At 37.6% G+C, this 19,662-nt stretch overlaps 1 protein-coding gene across 3 annotated transcripts in view; it reads right to left on the reverse strand.

Annotated features, from left to right (window-relative positions):
- Nucleotides 1–19,662, reverse strand: part of CNOT2 (CCR4-NOT transcription complex subunit 2) — an 84,773-nt gene that overhangs the window by 60,385 nt on the left and 4,726 nt on the right. Inside the window, exon 2 of one of the 3 annotated variants that reach the window (XM_074539733.1) lies at nucleotides 2,426–2,461. The exons of the other annotated variants lie outside the window; for them this stretch is intronic. The gene's annotated coding sequence lies outside the window, so the exon portion shown is untranslated. The remainder of the gene's footprint in view (nucleotides 1–2,425; nucleotides 2,462–19,662) is intronic. 3 annotated transcript variants of the gene reach the window in all.

A 19,662-nucleotide genomic window follows, 5' to 3' on the forward strand; every position in this document is an offset into this window, starting at 1 on the left:
AATGAAAATGAAAAAATATCCTCAGGCTTTCAACAACAGGTGGAAGCAAGTCCAAACAGGAGCATGGATATTATTCAAAAGAGCAAGAAACTTTCTCACTGGTCTACGGCAAACCTTGACCCTGCTGTGCTAAGGTGCTCAAATCACAACACACACCATTTCAGCACAATCATAAACTGAAATTGATATTTCAAGAACTATTCTCTGAATGCATAAGAGAGAGAACAGCTCTATCTGTGGATGTCTACCTCACAGGTCCAAATCTCCCACTCAGGATCCAAGTCATGAAGTGACTGAGGCTGCTGCTAAGGTACTCAAAACATCCAGAGTACAACGAAAAGGAAAGTCAATCCCTGACATGTTAAATTATTTTGTCTTGATGAACATCATGTGACTTTACAGCATTTTCTTCAATACTGCTATACTGTAGTGATATATATCATCACTGTCACCCAAAGACAGCAACTTCTTAGTCCTTCCATTTCACTTACCAGCTGTAGAAAAATGATGTAACATTTCTGTTTCTCTGGAATGGACAACTCTAACTGCAAGACCTGTGAATCCCATTGTAGATTAAGTAAAACTAACACTAATTACACTTTACATTGGAAGGAGAAAGTTGTTTTGAAAACAACCCTAAGGACCTTAATCCAGGTAGCAGGACAAATTACTCCAGTCAGCTGTATCCAACTTAATAGGACATAGGCAAAATTTCTGGGCACTGAGTCTAAAGCTTAGTCTTCTATTGAGAAGAAAAGGGAAAAAAAAAGATGCTTCAAGTTAACAAGGAGACATCATCACCATACCTTAGCACCACAAAGAAGCCAATCAATCAGGTATTTTACTCTTAGCAGATCTGCATCACTAGAAAAATACAGATACTTCCTCTGTGATACTCACTTCCATATTTCCATTGCAGTGTCTTGAAATCAAGAGAGACACCAATTAATTTCCCAAGTGGCCAAGGGAATGGCCAGTCACGAAGACTGAAGGAAAAGGGAGGAGAAGATGAACGGTTCAGAATAAAATTATTTCATCTTTCTCCTCCTTTCTGATATTAGAAAAACAGGCAATAAAAAACTCTCTCTCTCTGTGGGGCAATAAAATTTTATATAACAAAATTCCACAGAAAGATAAAGGTAGTGACAAACTGTAGGACATGTATGAATGGTAGGACTCGTGGCTAAGTGCATCAAGAACAGGAGAAAGAGAGTTTGTTGTGGGTTTGGCTTGGTTGTCTGGTTGGTTCTCTGGGTTTTTTTCAATTCAGAGAAAGAAAACTGCTGGCAGGGCGGACAAAATGGGCAGTATGAACCTGCTGGGACACCTACAGTCACAGCAAACAGAGTGAATACAAATGGGTCATTAGAGCTAGAGGTGAAGCTTATAAAGCCTTCAACTGTGACTATTTTTCTTCATGTCTGAAAAGAAAGTGAGGAAAAGCTGAAGCCAAGGTCTCCAAGAAGTGTAAAAGTCACCTTATTTGGGAAAAAAAAGCCCCCAAAAATATAAGAGGGAAAAGAAAGGATGCTGTCAGCTAGAAAACCTGTCAACATGAGACCATCTGTTTTCAGGTCAAACAACGCAGGCAGATCCTCTACAACAGATACAAGTGCTTTGGCAAAACATATTCCTGCCTATCCCTAAACTCTAACTATTAAAACTTCTCTGTGTCAAGAGAGCCAGACATGAAGGCAACACCAAGAATATCCCCCTAGAAGGCTAGAACTCCTGACATTTCTTTCCTACAGCCAAGAAAACAGAAATCAGCAGTGAAGCAGAGCTGGGCTTCAGCCATACCTGCAGGTAAGAACAATCTAGCTACCGCATAGCATCTGTGAGGTCGCAGGATGCATCCCTTCCCGTTTCTGTTTCTAGTACACAGGCCATTGCCATGCTTCCAGCTAAATCCTGGAAGCAAAGCCATTATCCTACTAACACCTAGGGGTTGTGCTCTCTCTGATAGACAAAGATGACTGCAGACCTGTATTGTATTATGAAGTTACTTCATTCCCAGATGATGTGGGAAAGAGAGATCCACCATCATGCCCCACAAATCCACAGCCTGGAGCACATGCTCAGACAAGTTAAATAAGCAAACATCCATCTCATCTGCTATTGAGAAGTTTTTTCACCTTGCCACCATCTTTTGGCCCTGTCCTACAATACACAGAGCTTGAAAAGATCACAAAGTCACTAACACAAATGCCAATGACAAGTAGGGCAAGTAGATTTAAAGGCCAGAAACTCCAAGTAAAAAACCGCTCAGCTCAGGGAAAAACAAAAACAGCCAAGTGTTGTCATTAAACAGGGGAGGGCACCAAGAATACTCCAGCTAAATACCACTTACAAATAGAAGTCGTCTCTAATTCAAACAGCTGTGAGCATACAAGGATCTCTGTGTGAACACCTACATGACTCATACCTCAAAGGTAAAGGAATCTTCACATCCGTTAAAAACCTGCAAAAATAAATTTTTGTTTGTTTAGTATAGTTAAAGGAGTATTACATTCAATTAGATGTTTGGGCAAATAAGTTAACAGGGTAACTAAGTATTTGTCCAACTGTTTTATGCAGGATCTAAGCTGCAGCTTTAGAGCACACGCAGCCTTTGGCACAACGTGTGCAGAAACAGAGCCGAGACAGTCCCAACAGCAACAACCCAGCCCCTGGACACTGCGAGTTCAGCACACACCAACAGCACTCATCTGAGCACATCTGCAATATTCCTGCTTTTTGGTTTGAAATTGGTCAGTGTACACCATTGCAGCTAAACCAATTCATACACTGAAACTGAATTTCACTCTATTTCATCTAACAGATTCTCCAAGTTTTCTCCCACTTAATTCCTCAAACATCATTTATTTATGTGGAGCTATAAGCGCACATCTGGGCTAGTCTAATCCAGTCAGGTACTGATGCAGATCCATTTTGTTTAATTTATTCAAACAACACAGCCCAGACATGGGTGTATCTTTTTTCTCCAACTGCTCCATTTAACTCAACACCACAGTACATTACCCCATGCATGGTTCAAGAATTTTATCCACTGATGGTTAAGTGGGTATTAAGATAATTCCAAATGCCCTTATTTTCAGATTGTCAGTAGAGTAACTTTACAGTAATGCAGTAACAATATCAGAGCAAAATAAAATTGCATTTCATGATAAACAGCTACATATCTCCTAAGTAGGACTCAGGAATACAAAAGGTAAGGAGATATGCCTTCACCCTCAATATACACATACTCTGTAGAGAATCAAGAACACATGACTTCACCAAATACCCCTCGTGAACTTTATTAAACCATGAAACAGTGGTTTATGCTCTTGTCAGCCCTGCTGGCAAACAAATACCAAACCACTGAGGAAAGTTAATTCAAAATATCATTAGCCTTTTGCTTGTTTGGCTTGAGAGCACTTTGCAGATCAATGGTTTCCTTCTTACAGCCCCTTTGTGGTGCATCCGTGGACGCTGTGCTCTGCTCAGGCACTCCCATCTGCCCAGACCAACCAGTGTTCAAGGGCAACAACCCTGGCCCTGGAGAGACCTGGAGCAGACAGCACAAGGTGCTCCAGGAGAACAGAGCAGCAAGATACCTTTGCTAACTAGCAAATGTTTCTGCAGCAAATTGTAGATCAGCAAGTGATATGCAGGGGAAAAATAAGTGTATTTGAATAAATAAAAAAAGGCCTCATGGTAAAGTATTCAAAATACGTTACTGGAAAAGCTCAACTTAAAACAAATTAGCAGTGCCCTTTCAATCACTCTTTTACTTTATTTTTACACAACACACTCTTTAAGTGGAAATGCCATATACACAACGAGCCTCACTGAAGTCAAATCAGAAACTCATGAGTTAAATCAAGCTATGTTTAGTTAGGGATTGGAGTCAATCCCTTCCCCAAAGCAAGTGCTTTTACACCCAGGGAATTTTACTGATACCAACAGGGCACAGACCATTTTAAATTAGGGTCTGAAAATAAAGCTGTATCCATATTCCTTTTTGTAAGGAGGGAAAGAGGGTTGTAGAAGAGACTTTCACCTTTCCCTTTGTTTTATCCTCCTCTTGCTTTAAACAGACAGCAAGTGAGAAAAATTCAAGGAGAAAGATATAAAAAAAGCACACCAGTATATATATCTGCCCCATAATAACATATCCTTAATATGGGAATTACAAAAAAAGTTAGGTTACACATTAAATATCCCAGCACCATCTCTTATAACTGAATGTTTAACTGAAAACTCTCTTTGGCCAAGTACACTAACAATTTAGACTCGACTGCTTATATTTAGACATGGTTAACAGATAAAACAATTTATTCTTTGCAAAGCACGTGTACTTCTCAATCAAAATTACAAAAATCTAGCTGCATTTAACACTGAAAGTAAGCCTATAATTACTCCTTCCAGGGCCCATCCAGGTTTTACACTCATTTAATAAGATGGAGCAAGATAGTACTGACAATTAAGCAAACTGCACATCTCTTGCAGCTGATTAGTGTCCAGGTTATTTTGCTTTTGATTAGAAAACACCTTTCTATTCCTGATTGGTAAAGCCAAAGTACCTAGAAAAAACATGAAGTTTATTCATTTCGTCTCTCATAAACCTGCTCAGTTCTTAAGTCAGTAAATGATTCAGCCTTTTGCTCTTTAAATTGGAATAGCTAAAACTCTTTGGGTCTAATTATTGATTGTTTCAGTATTGCCTATGCTACCCCACTCTCAATTTCTTGATGGACCAGAACAGTACTTGCACTCACTAGTTCGTAAGGCACTAGTAACATTCAGATGGCAGCTAAAGAAAAAAAATTCTCTTTAATGTAAGCACAGATACATCTGAAAGCACAATGAGCTTGTAATTAGAAATGTGTCACTACACAGGCACTCAAAAATGCAGCTAAACTGAGCACTCCTTTATTTTACAATATATTAAGAATCATTCCTTAAAAGTAAGATACACTGGAACATTTAAGACTAAGTCAAATATCATTATTACAAATGTTACTATGTATGCTAAATCCTTCTACTGCAGTATTAAGCATCTGGAAATGAGCACCCAGAGATTATCTTGATTATACACAATTAAAAGATATGTATCATCCAAAAGTACCCAAAAATGCTCCGAAGTCAAGGCTAGTGATCATGATAGTTACATAGATTTAAATATAAAAATACATAGTATTTTTAGGAAGTTTTCCCAATAGTTTAATTGCCAGCTACTTCACATTCCAGTACTTCTTGCTACCTATATGACACAGTCTGTCCCTTAAAAAAAACCTCTGTAACAATACAATAACAAAACAAGTATTCAAAACCATTCCATGGCAAATCAATTAAAAAATAATGCTGGTATAATCTCTGTTCTTATACGTATCAGGAGTCTGTTTTGAGTTACAATATCAATATGCAAAACATTTTTGAAAGTTCAGCACACTCTTCAAAGAAAAAAGAATAAGAGAACAAATTGAAAGATTTGAAAAAAGCATAACATAACAGTTAATGTTTAATAAAGAATATGATCAAACAATAGGTCTCTTCTTGAGTTTGCTTTTAGTTGGCTTGAACATGTACATCTATATTATATATATAGATATATGATTATATATATATATATATTATATATATAAAAATCTATAAATTTTTGCTCATTTTGACAAGAACATAAACAGAAACTGAGGCCAGGGAAAAAACCCCAAAGGACTCAGACAGTACCATTTAAACACTGAGAGCAACAGATTGCTAATACTGTAAGCCCCATTGTCCCTAAGACTGGGAAAGAGAATTAACATGATAAGAGTTATTTTTTTCTTCCTTTGCATATTATTGAAGAATCTCTAAAGCTAAAATTCTGCACTGAATTTATTTTTAGTACTGGACAGATCTTAACCAATTGAGTATAGTAACACAAACAAAGTTACAGGGAATTGTTAGCATATTTTGCAACTATGCAGAAGAGCAAATCCCAGGTTTATACTCTTTACTGAAAAGCACGAGTTCCCTCCTTCATTCCCTCACTATGGATAGAATGCAAAGAATGCAGCTTCTGTCTCCATTTAAAGTTTGAGAAGTGAGACAAACAGAACTTACTATAAAAACTGCTATTCTTAGTAAAATAAATTCTGTAAGTTTACTGTAAGGGATACTCAGCCTACAGCAGCCAAGAGCATGACTTAGGACTTGCTACTACAGAAGTCTGGCTCCTGGAAAGAGACACACTTGAAGACAAAAGGAAATTTGATTGTTGGCAAAGAATCAGAAAACTACCTTTGGATAAGATAGGCATAGAGCTAAAATCTGAACAAAACCAAACTAAAAAAAACCCCAAAATAAAATAGAGAGGCATGTAAGATGGCAGATTTGAAAATTTTCCTCCACATAGCTTAATTTTGCCATAACTCATTTTTCAAATTCATCCCAACTGAACTGTTCTATTTTGGCTTAGTAGCTTACTAAGTGGTATTTGTAAAAAGCTGAACTTATTCTGAAAATGGTGTGCAAAAGAAGTATGGATGCTCAAACAGAAAAAGCCATCCTACATAGAAAGAATTTCGGATTTCACCTCAACTCAGCCAATTTCCAGGGGATACTCCGTGAAATATCACACCATGAGCAGACCAAAAAATCTTAGTTCAATGACACATTTAAATTAATTGCCAAGATATTGCTCCATCTATGAAATACTCCCATCTGTGACCTCCAAAACCTCATTCTGTGAGAACCTCCAAGAACAGTAATAGCTTCCTAGATCATGCTTAATCTGGAGAAAAACATAGCAAACTACCTGAAATATCTCTTTAGAAACTTGTTCATCTTTTCCGGATGTAGCAGCTCTCTTTAATTCAGCTGCATTGCTGGAAATCAGAGATAACTGTTAGAGCCTAAGGCAGGGCTTGCAAGCTGCTCTAGCAAGGAACAGTTAAAAATTACTTTCCTCATTTATCAGAGGAGGCTCTGCCAACCAACTTCTGCATTGGTTCTCACAGCAACTTTCTAGCCAGTTTACTGACTGGCCAGATCTCTTGGGTTTGTTTAGTTGCTCACTTCCCTCTCATACAGGTACCTGTGCTGGCAGACCATCGTTTGCCCGGAAGCATTTATGAATGCAGAGAAAAAAGGAAGCACAAAGCTTTTTGTGCAGGTAATGATCATAAATAGCTTGCTCAGACATGGCTGTATCAGAGCCATTGCTCTGCACCTGATATTTCACTCAGAAGGCTGACACCACAGAATATGTTTATTGTTCTTCCATGATCTCTGTCTAGGGGAAAGCAACATCTTGCATAAATGGTTTCTGTGTCTTGCTTCCAAAAGAGAAAATGTGACACTGTTCTGAACAGTCCACATTGTCCAAAAACTCAATTTCCACAATTTTTCTAAAATCTCTCCATCTAATGTTTTCTGCTTCTGTGATGGGTTGACCTTGGCTGGATACCAGGTGCCCACCAAGCTGCTCTATCCCTCTCTCCCACATGCACAGGGGAAAGAAAGCCAGAAAACAACTCCAGAGTTAAGTCTACTTACTAAACCAAAACCAGAAGTCTGCACATGCAGAAGTAAAGAGGAAAACAAGAGGTTAACTCTCCACTTCCCTCAGCAAGCCACTTCCCAGGAAAGAGGGCCTCGGCACCTGTAGCAACTGCTGCAGAAGGCAAACTTTGTAAAATAACAAATATCACCCCCCTTCCTCCTCTTTGTCTTAGCTTTTACATCACAGCTGATTTCATATGCTATAGAACGTCCTTTGGTTATTTTGGGTCAGCTGGCCCAGTTGTGTCCCCTCCCAGGATTTTGCCCACCCCCAGCCTACTGATGTGGGGGAAATGTTGGAGATACAGCTCTGATGCTGTGCCAGAGCTGCTCAGCTGTAGCCAAAACAGCGGTGTGTTATCAATCCCTTTCCAGCCACTGATGCAAAGCACAGCACTGTGAGGGCTGCTGTGGGAAAATTAATTCATTTCAGCCAAACCCACTACAACTGCCTGCAGAAAACACCTTTTGCAGGCCATGAATGATTAACACCAGCATTCTCAAGATATGACAGATAAGTAAAAATAATTCTAAACGACACAACTTATTCCTCTCAGCCCTTGGTGAGCTGCAAGACCAGCTGCAAGGAATCAGAGCAACCACAAAAATGAAGAATAGCTTAATAATAACAACTTCTACTTTATAAGCCCTTAAACAGCTTCCAAGGGGCACCCTCCTTACAGTCTTTAATGGTATCTGTTTATCAACTACTTGTACCTTCCAGGACACTGAAAGCCAAAAGATTCTGAATGTGTTCTCCTGCTCCTAATTGGGCTGCAGCACAGGAATATCTGGACATTTACTTTTCACAACAACCCTATGGCAAGTTCCTTGGAGTTAAGTGAGGAAAGCTAGACAACGCCTAAGTAATGTCTCTGTTAACCCTTAACAGAGACCTTATTTACTTAATGGGCTAACAGAGACATTAGAGACAAGACCTTATTTAGAATGTCCATCGGGTCATTTTAAACATCCAAATAATCCAAAGTGTTCACTTAACAAAGGCCTACTTTGAAACAAATAGAAGACAGTACTCTCTGTCTCCTATCTGGACACAAGCTAAAGATATTTTTAAATGGATATCACGCTTTTAATTTTGGTGCATTTCCCATAAGAAGGTTCTATAAGGAAGACGTTCACTGAGAATTGCTCACTTAATTATGCAAAAAAACCTGCACCATATCCACAATCTCAACTTATATTATCCCTCAAAACTAATCTATAGGTAAAAATCTAAACTGTCCAATTTTGGTATATATACCTGATGGTATATCAGTTTAGAGCTTGCAACTCATATTTGCAAATTAAGAGTAAACATATAAACTCTTCACTAAAGAATTAGCAAAAATAGAAAGAAATTATCCAGAAATCTCAAGACTTCTGGATAAGAAGGATGAAGACACATATAAACAGACACACAAGGAATCTTCACAACTAAATTTATTAACTACAATATCAAGAAACTATTGGTTTTAATGCTGGACATGAAATCCAGCAAGGCTGACACTAAATAAAACAGGAAATTCACCTTTTAAAAGAACAGACCCTTTGAGAATTTTCAAAACCACGTGAAACATAAGTTTTAAATGAAGTATCAAAGAGTGTCATGATCTTTTCTAATTGGTTTAGTTAGGTAAAAGCCCAAATGAAAGAATTGTGTCAGTGTTTTACTCATTTGAAGCACACCACAATTAACATGTGTCAGTTACATGATGTACATGGGAGCAGTGTATGTCTGCTGCCCTCATGGATGCTCCCTTAGCCATTTATGTATCTGTCTCTTTACAGAAAAACTTATTTTTCCATTGCATTTCTTAATTATCCAGAACTCTTTAAAAAAAAAAAAAATAAAGTAATTGTTTATAAGCAAGTCCACCAGTTTATGTAGGCCCATCAGTATCAAGTGTATTTTTACAGCTAGAAAGCCTAATAGACATTTTAAAGAACAAAAACACCAGAAAGATAAATTAACACTTAAAACTCAATGATTCTTGAGCACATTACATACTTGAAAAAAAATACAATAAAAAAGCAATGAAAAAGCTGGAGAAAAATGTAGTCTGGTTTTGAACTTTGTTAGGACTGGTGGCAAGTACTACAGCTCACATTTTAAGGAGGTTTTTACAAGCAAAGTCAGTACCTTGAGTTAACTTCATACTGTCAGCATGGTGGCTCAGTAGGGATCTTTTCATAATAGATCTCAAGAGAAGTGCACAATTAGAGAGGACACTGAGCCGTTTAGCAAAAATTACATATTGCAAACTTTTTATTATGAATGTTCTACTCCTAATCCAATTTATACTGTTCTGATTCATTAAAAAGAAAAAAATCCACATGAAACCGTAACTTAAACACATTTTTTAATCAGAACTAGTAATTATTAATACTTGCATCTGAAAGGAGAAGCACACACTGAGACAGCAAAAGCAACACTGCACGTCCTTATAAAATTATACATCAAAAAAATTATCACATCTCTCAACCAAAAGAATCTTAACAAATTTTCTGAAGTACAAACTCTGAATTTGTCAGACAAAGAAGTTTGAAAAGGAAAGATTCCAGGGGCACTGTGCCTAAAAAGCAGGCAGTAAGCAGTCTGTGAAGAGCCGGCAAACAAACCATAATTCAATACAGGCCCCTCACCAAGAAGGACAAGGACCACAACACAGGGAGGACAAAGTGGCAGAGAAGAAAATGTGAGTCCAGAACTGATCCCTAACAGGACAATATGCTAACCATAATCCCATTTGAAATCTTGATAATCACTACTCACACAGGCACATAGAGGCAGTCTTCAAAATATGCATGATCCCACAGGGATCCTACTGACTGTACAGTGTTGCATGGGGTTTGGTTTTGGGTTTTTGTGGTTTTTTTTAATTATTCAAAGGTTTTTCAATCATTATTATACTGCAATTGCTACACTGATACCAGGTTTATTATGGTTCTTATGCCTTAGCACAGGTCTAGCAGTTCTACTCCCTATTTATATGGGAAGATTTTTACCAAAACCTTGGGTTACACACAGAAAACAAGACCTGCATGATAAGGAAAAAATATCCCTATCTGGAAATTGAAGCATAAAAAGAAGAAGTTCAGCAACTCACCAGGTCAGCAACTCACACATTTAAGTCCATCCTAGTGAATCCCCAGTTATTATTTGCAGCATATCTGCACAACATAAAGCCTGGCTGTAAGTGTATTGCCACAAGCACAGTCTGAAGAGGACAAGGGTACAACAACATTTACAGTGTCCCTGTGACCTGTTACACACATTGCCCTAGCACAGGTACTCTTTCAGTTCTGCACATTCCATCCCAGAGCAAATGCCCACTTCTGCTGTATGCATGCACTGTCAAGGATACTCAAGCTCTTGCACATCTTTACCTGGACTTGCAGAGGCCTACATGCCTACATATTAGCCAGCTGAAGTCAGAAGACTCAACAGCAATAAAACAAAGTGAAGAAAGATATGTGGGATAAATCTGGATCTTATAGCTGACACTCAAAGACTTACAGCTGAGTCTGGGTATTCAGTCTCACTTGTAAAACACAAAGTGGAAAAAATGACTCATATATTCCTTAAATAAACATCTTTAGTATTTTCACAATAGTTTTGATGCAGGTGAACACATCAAATAAAACTAAAATCTTCACCTCACCTGAAAACATCCACTCCTCTTGTAACAGTTTCACTTTTAATTGCTTCACCCTATTTCTCACGACATTACTCTCCTATACCCTTACACACAAAGTATCTTCATTTACAATACAGCGGTAGTCATTTCTTAACCATGAAGTTACAGCTAACTGCTTTCCAATCAATTTCTAAAAATATCAATAATCTTCCTACAGACACAACTTCTCTCCTAAAGTGACACTTTATTTCAGAAAAGAAAATTTTTAAAAAATCAAGAGCACAAAAATACTTTTTCTAAGCATTTAACACCTGAGCCATTTTCGAAAGAAATCTTCGGCAGATAGTCTCCTTTGAAAATTCTGTATTTTAAAGTTGGGATTTCTGAACAAAATCCTGTAATTTGAAGTTTAAGCCAACATTTCTAAACTAAGGACTTTTCAAAACATTTTCTACAGTTCTTCTTATGCTTCATGTTCAGAACAGCACAATAAATTGCATGCACATGAAATGCACTTTAATCTGGGCCTTGTTTAAAAATGCCTTCAAATGCACTACTCTGGAAGAAGAAAAAGCTATGAAAACATACTGATGCAATCTTATTAAATTAAGACCAACTTAAATTGTTACAGAAAGCACAGGCAGTACTATTGTATTGTATAGCAGCAGTCATTAAGACCCCATATTCTTTCACTTGCCCAAACTACAGAATGCATAAGCCTTTTAGGACCAAACACAATCTTTACCCATCTTTTGGGCAAAACTGATCAAATTTATTCTTTTTTAGAGCAGCTAAGATAGTTCAGTGTTTTTCAACAGAAAAACACCCCCCTCCAGCTGAAACCATTTTAAAAATCTATTCTGTTGGGATGCTCTAGTACTTGAATGCTGTGCAACAGTGCCTTGTCTTGGGAAACCACTGTGTAGCACCACCATGCAGAGCCGCTGAATCCACCTCAGCTGCAAGCTCTGCACGGCCGCGCTCACGGGCTGCACTGACACCGTGCAGGCTCTCTCGGATCTACAACACATTTCCCCTTCGTGCACAGGACTGCTGGGCCTGCTGGGGGTGCAAGCTCAGCCACGAGATAGCTAAGGAGCTGCCATCCTCGGACTGAGGAATGCTTGGCATTGTCTTAAATAGCAGTTGGGTGCTAGCAGGAGAACAGCTAGAACACAGGGGAGGAGGAAACCAGAAGAGGAATTGGAGTTCAGAACAGGAACAGAAAAAGAAATTGCAGAAAGAAAAAGACAGATGTGTAAGGTGCAGATGGGTAGGTAGAGAGCCCCAAAGACTCAGACACTACAGCAGGCAGAGCCTCAGATCCTGGACCCATCCCTTCTGGATTTTCCCATTCTTTTGTTCAATGGACCAGGAACCACCGTCAAGATCTCTTTCTATCCTCTTCTAATTAATGACACAGAAACTATACAGAGAAAACATGTCTAGCTAAGATGTTTAAATGCCACATACGTAAACTAATTTTATGTCTGTCCATAAATGTTTGTATTTTCTTTTATTTTTTAACAATGCTGAGGGAGCCACACACAGATTTTTACAAGTGCCTTCTGCTGGAAATATTTCATGAGTCTATGGAGAAGCATTAACTATTCACAGCTGCAAATTAAATGAAGGTATTTATGTTATGAAATCCTAAGCCAGAGTCTCAGTTTCTCTATTTGTAATGCATCGCTGTCATTTCAGTGAAGCAATATAAAAATGTAATTTTTCAAAAACATATTATAAAGCACTTCCATGAAACTATAATGAAGAAATTGGAGAGAAAACATTAATCCTGTATTTGCCTATAATTTTGGATAGCATGATCTGAAAAACAGGATTAAAAAAGAAAAACCTCAGTGTGAGAACACCATGAATCCTCTCTGACCAATGAGACCAGAGTGCTCTGGGGAAAATATTATTTGATCAAAAAAACTGTGTAACAGTGACATGTATATGGAACCTGAGTTAAGATGGGAAAGAAAGCCTTCATTCCAGCATTCCTTGAATTCAGACCCCCTTGAGTTTGCAATTTTAATGGCCACTGAAGCAGGGTTTTATGTACTGAGGGAGGGGTTTGTTTGCAAGAAAACTTCAAACGCTCATTTAAACAGTGACCTATATCCCTCTCAGTTTATGAGCTGAAAATTACACAAGTCTGACACTGCAAGGCAAAAACTAAGCATCAGGAAGAACAATGAGGTGACCCAAAACATCACTTTTCAATCTTAAATTGCAGGAGAAGAAATGAAACACAGCAAAAAGGAACTGATGAAAGAGTAAGAAAAGCACAAAACAACCCCAAACAAAAACAAACCAACAAACCATAAGAATACCTAAGCAAAAAAAAAAAAAAGAGGCATTCTGGGAGTACAGGAGATAAAAAAAGGCTACCTGGAGTGTCTTGCACTTACCTAAACCCCTGTCTTCAGACAAAACTTTAGTTGTCAGAATAACATGCCTATATTAACACTGGAAAGCCTTCATGACTTGATGGAACAGAGCTGCTCCTCTCCAGGTTTATGTGCTAACCCAACTCAAAGCTTCTCACACTTAATGAAAACAATTTTAAACTTCTAATAGTTAAGATTTTAAGGCATATTCTATATTAAAGAACCAATAAGTGAAGAATATGATCATATCAGCAGTGCTGCATAGATTTCTATCACTTCAAACCTCAAATTTAGATTAGATTCTCATAACAGATGTGTAATTACAAGGTATCACTAGGAGTCCCACTCTTACTCAAGGGACACATTTTCATTAGTAATCTTGACATCTATAATTCTGATTTTTTGCCCATTTTACTTTACCAGTTTGGCAGTTTCCACAGAAGTCAGACTGCTGTCAGGAGCAGGGCCTGGCAACATTTCCCAGGAATGACAAGGCCTTGCTGTGGAACCCATTCTATTAGCAGCTGTCTATCTTGTTTTAAGATAGCACTCTTACTGTCCATATCCCTACCACCACTGGAATCTCACCTCTGAGAGGAAAACAGAGAAGAGAAAGAAAGAAAAGAAAGAATTATGCAGTGGGCAGAACCGTGGCAGTTGCATTCACACAGAAGAAACACACCACGAAAGGGAACTTTGTATTGCAAACCAAGGCAAAATTTGATGTCTTCTGGGTTTGACGCTACAAAGTATGAGGGCAACGGATTAAGCAAGACCATTTTCACTTTTTTCCTTGTTTCAGTATTAGTTTAACACTGACAACTGAATTATTTTGAATGGTCTTCATGCATAACAATTTCAGAAGCTTACCTTCTAAGCAAAATCTGTCATTCTCTGTGGTCTTATGCACTTTTTCCCCAGTAAAAAGTCACAGATACTTTAGAGTGTCACTACAATTATTAGTGACTACGAGTTTTCACAGAAAACATGTTCACTGCCAAAATATTCATATCTCAGAAGGATCAAAACATACCCACACAATTTTATAGCATGCCATGGCAAGAGCAACATTACAGGGATGTGAGCTCATTCTGACCCTGTATTAATCAATAAAATAGACCATCCATTCACTCTATAAGCTGAAAGTCAAAAAGGTAGATATTGAATAAACCTCACATAAAACTATAAAGTTTTGCTTAATTAGACAGGAAAGGGAAGTTATGCCATCTTCCATAAAACTCTGAAGCTTTTAATAAATAGTAAGTTACATGATGAGTGAGGGATAGACACACTAATTTCACAAATAGAATTTATATTAACAGGACAATTAAGTAAAACTTTATTGTTTAAAGTAAAGTGTGTACTGATTCTCCACACCAAAATAAATGGCACATTCTTTTCATTAAACTCTTCTCACTCAACAACCCCCTATGAACCTGGTGAAACCAATATTTTCCTGACACAGCCCTACTCAAATCAGGCCAAGAAGGCTCAGTGCAGGACCTACTTCATGTTAGCAGTCTTCTCTTACCAGTGAACAAACAGATGACAGACAGCTGTGGTGAGCAAGCTCTGGGATACACGCTTTTAAAAAATAAAAAAAAAAAGGACTGGCACAAAAATGCTGAAATACACAACCAATGCATTATTCTTGCATTTGGCTCCCTGGATACCTACTCAAGAAAAAGAGGAAATAATACCAGACAGAACAGAACATATTTGCTACTTCTTCTCTACAAGCACAGTGTTAATGACAGGCTAGGTCTGGGGCACACCAGAGGCTCCTCCCTCCCTTGCTCACCTTCTCCCTGCCTATCAGAGGGGCAAGCCTGCTCCAGCGGGGCCCACAAACAGTCTCAGCCTTTCCAAACAAAGAACAAAACCCACACATGTAGAAATGGCACACATCTAACTACCTGTACGTGTGCTGTTTGCCTTTGTTAGGATAGACAAAGGCAACCCATACTTTGCCAAGGGTAACCGTAACACTGAAGCTTGGGCTTCTGGTGTCATAAATATCAAGCTTCACATTTTCAGTCTTTCCAGATTTTACCTCCATGGTTGACAAAAGGAAGTCTGAGGGCTGACAGTGCTTCCCAGCACCAAAGTTATGGCCTAGATATTGCTAGAAAATTAAATAATTTGAATTGTTCAGATAAAACAATTATTAAAAGCATCTACAAACATCTCACTTATTGTTAAAGATGCAACCTAATCAAGAGATTACCTGTTTGTTTAGTTTTACAAATATCTATTTCTTCAGATCCCTTTGAATTCATTCTTCACTGAAGTACCAGATCTCTCAGGGAAAGAGAGATTTTGTACAGTGAAGCACTTGGGATGTCTGTAAACAGCACTACAGAAAATTAACTTCTAGAGGGACACTAAGAGAATAAAGAATGGTTGCCCCTGTTTTGGCCTCAGACTTTGAGATGAACTTTCAATCCTCTACTCTGAAATTTCAGCTGGGCCTCTAACATAAAAGCATAGCATCTGCTTCAAGCAGTGGTGAAAAATGAGAACCAAGTTACTCAGATAAAGCTGTAACTCTTGATAAATTTGATTTCTGTCCCTTATTTACATATGACAAGTTTGCTCTGTACAGGTGTCATCCTATCAGCAAGACATGATGCATTTTATCATTTAAGTTAATATGTTATTTGCAGCCTGAATTCAAAAAGCATGAGAAAAGCCACATTAAAGAGATCAAAACATTGCTAAGACTACAGCAAGAGTTGTACAAAGTCTAACAGAATAGTGTAATTTGATCATAAATGTCACCCTTCTTTTCAAGATTCTGAGTTTGCCCTCAAAGCTGCATTAATATGATTAACATCTCATTTTCATGTCTGCAGCATCCACAGACTTTCAGAACTCTTACAGTTGCAGTGCAGAGCCAAATGAAGTGAGAGCTCTGAGAAGGTGCACATACCCATGAGCAGGAATCCACAGAGCTTCTTTAGGGAAACAAAGTCTACTGAACTATGTAGCACCTGTCCAACTGTTGTTTTGCTCAATTGTGCAAAGGAGAAACATACTTCACCATGCAAACAAGGTACCTGATATTCCTAAAACTACCAGTCATTCCTAAAACAAAGCTACTCTTTGCCCATAGACACTGACAGAGAAAGTGTTTCAGACGTAAATACCCACAATCAAAAATCATGTAGGATGTGTTCCACTTCATACCAGTGGAGATGAAGCCTCTAGGTGCTAACAATACAAGATGTGTTACATAAGACTATGCACTTATTTTTAGAAGCACATTACAAAATTAAGTACTGCACTGGAATCTGTTGCAGAGCCATGGACAGTTGCATCAATAGGCACAAAGAACAACTGCTCAGCTGGAGCTGAATATTAGGTTCGATTCAGACTGAAGCTCTCTCCTGACAGTCCCAAAAATACCGAATCATCTATAAATGTTTATATCTATAAACATCTATATTTTATGTTTATATCTATATTTTTTATGTTTATATCTATAAACATCTATAAAGTTTAACTTACATTCAGTAGATAAACAAAAAACAAACCAAAACACAAAAGCCCTACTAATCATAAAGAGTATGTTATGAGTAGAAGAATTAATAAAAATTAGTTTCTTAAAGATTTGTTCTGCTTCTTAATACTTGAACCACGATAACCCTCAACTTCCTTCTTTTCCACATCTCTTTGTGACTTTCCCCCCACTTCAGGGAAAAGAGTTGTGGTGTGGACACTCAAAGTCTGCCTGTGTTTATTTACAGGATGCTTAACCAGCTGCCATCCTAGCAAATACATACCTGTAAGTCATGTCTATTTCTTTTACAAGAAGTTACACTAATCTGAAATTCTTTCCTTCACCTAGACACAATTTTATGAGGTCTGTAGGACCATATTTCCAATCTTAATTTCTCCTTCTGAGTTCTGTTTCCACATAGAAGCATATTTATATAAATTCAGTTAAATGCTTAACTTTTGAGTTAACCCAAAGTTGGATTATCTATCTATATATATCTGACTAATTTTATATTTTTATGTTTCTTACAAATATAAATTAATCCATGAAGCACATTCTACTATCAACAGTTTATTCATTTACCACCAACAACAGTTTACTCGTTTGCAGCCTCTGTTACTCCTCTCCAGGCCCTCTCCTAAGTACATTAACACAAGGGCCTGTGAAGTACCTTTAGTCCACTAAGTTTTAAAATAGACTGCTCAAAATGGTTTTGCTTTAATAACTGACTCAGCAGATGCAGGTATTCATTAGTATAGAAAAGGCCAGCAGCTGGACACTGGAGTACATTGTTAAAGGGAAGTTAAAGATGCTGCTCTCAGTGAGTCACTCCTGGTTACCAACCTACACTTGGCCATCCCAGTTTGCAAGACTTGCTAAACTCTTGCTATAAAATCTAATTCAGACTAGTGTAAAATTGAATCTATCCTGTGGACTGTAAAAGAACTGCCAGTTGCTTTAAAAAAATCATTTAAACAAGTTATATGTCTTTCAGAGACAATAAAAGATTAGGATCACAGCTAATATTGAGAGTTTGCAATTCCTAATTAAAATACTAATCCCAATGAAAATTCTACTTGCCATCAACCATATACTGCCGGTATTCACAACATACACTGACCTAAGCTTAGCTCAAAAGAGCACCAAACTTCTGAAAACTAAATTTATCCTTGCAAGAAATTTTGAAAGTCCCTGTTCCATCATAGATGTCTCACAACATTTATGTTCTTGCCTAATTAAACTTCCAGGAGATTGGGGGAAACAAAACATATATTTATTGTCCAAAACATATCATCCTGAAATTTCCAAAAGAGAAAACTCAAAAAGCCCCAAACAAGCAAAAAAAAAAAAAAAAAAAAAAATTAACTCCATACCACAGTAGCAAAGGAACCTGAATTCCGGAATTTACTTTGACTTCCACCATGAAATAAAAAGTGATGCTGACTTACTCTCATGTGTAATGCTGATCTTGATCAATTTCATCTTACTGGAAATGTGCATCCACATCCAGAAAATAAGTCAACAAATTAAGATTTCAACATAAGGTACCTTTCTACTTTATGACAGTGCCTTTGACATGTTAGGAAATGTATCAAGACCAGTACCAGCCCTGCAATAAATAATCAAACATCTCATTAGAAAGATTTTTTGAGTCAAGCAGTTTTACAGATGGACACAGTATTACAAGGTACTTTAACATTCAGAATTGCTCATCATCTTGCCAGTCTTTCAAAAGTTGACATTGCTTACAGCTGATTTCTATTTGAAAACCCTTCAGATTCCCACTTCTCCACATAACAATACATGGTACAAATATTCAAGAGATTACATTTTTCTGTACGTTTTTTAGCTTACTTGGTCATTACATGAAATACGCGCTTCACGGTTATTTTCCTGTTTAATAACTTTTTCAAAAAATAATTATTTATATGCAACAAGTACTTTCTCACAAACCTCATCACTATTGAATGGTAAAAGACTTCAAGCATATACCCAAACAAGTCCCCTACACAGCAGAGCAACAGAAGGAAGACTGGCAGACGTTTTTTCCACCATTATAATTCTCTGGCAACATTTCCTTTGCAAGAATAGTTTTCATGATTCAAATAAAAAATGCTTACAAGGAATAGTCATTCTGCCCCAAACAATGCAAGGTTTTCATAAGCTGGAAGGGGAAAAATACTATTCCAGTGAAGCTCAAAGCAAAAACTCACAGTCATGTAGACAGTAAGACAAGGAGAGTGCACTGACACAAGCATTAGTTGCTCATTTTACACCCTGACAGGCATTTTCTGACAACCCTTTTACAGAAAAGATAATATATGATATTACATTATCAATGTCTGTGTTACAAAGACAGCTTTAGAAAAACAAGCTTGCCAAGACATTGCCTACAAATCTAAATGTTAACATTTTAAAATTAAAAATAGTTGGCCATAACAAGTCCAACTGCCTCTTTTTGGTGCATAAAAACCCTCTCCTATTGTTTCCAAATGCACAGATATTTAGATTCAATGCAAATGGCAATGCCATTGTGAAGCACGTAAGGACAGACGAGACCTACTGAACTTGGTATAAGGCCATTTTGGGGGGCTAACAT

This window comes from Zonotrichia albicollis, chromosome 4, assembly GCF_047830755.1.
Source record: "Zonotrichia albicollis isolate bZonAlb1 chromosome 4, bZonAlb1.hap1, whole genome shotgun sequence".
In the NCBI taxonomy this organism is placed as follows: domain Eukaryota; kingdom Metazoa; phylum Chordata; class Aves; order Passeriformes; family Passerellidae; genus Zonotrichia; species Zonotrichia albicollis.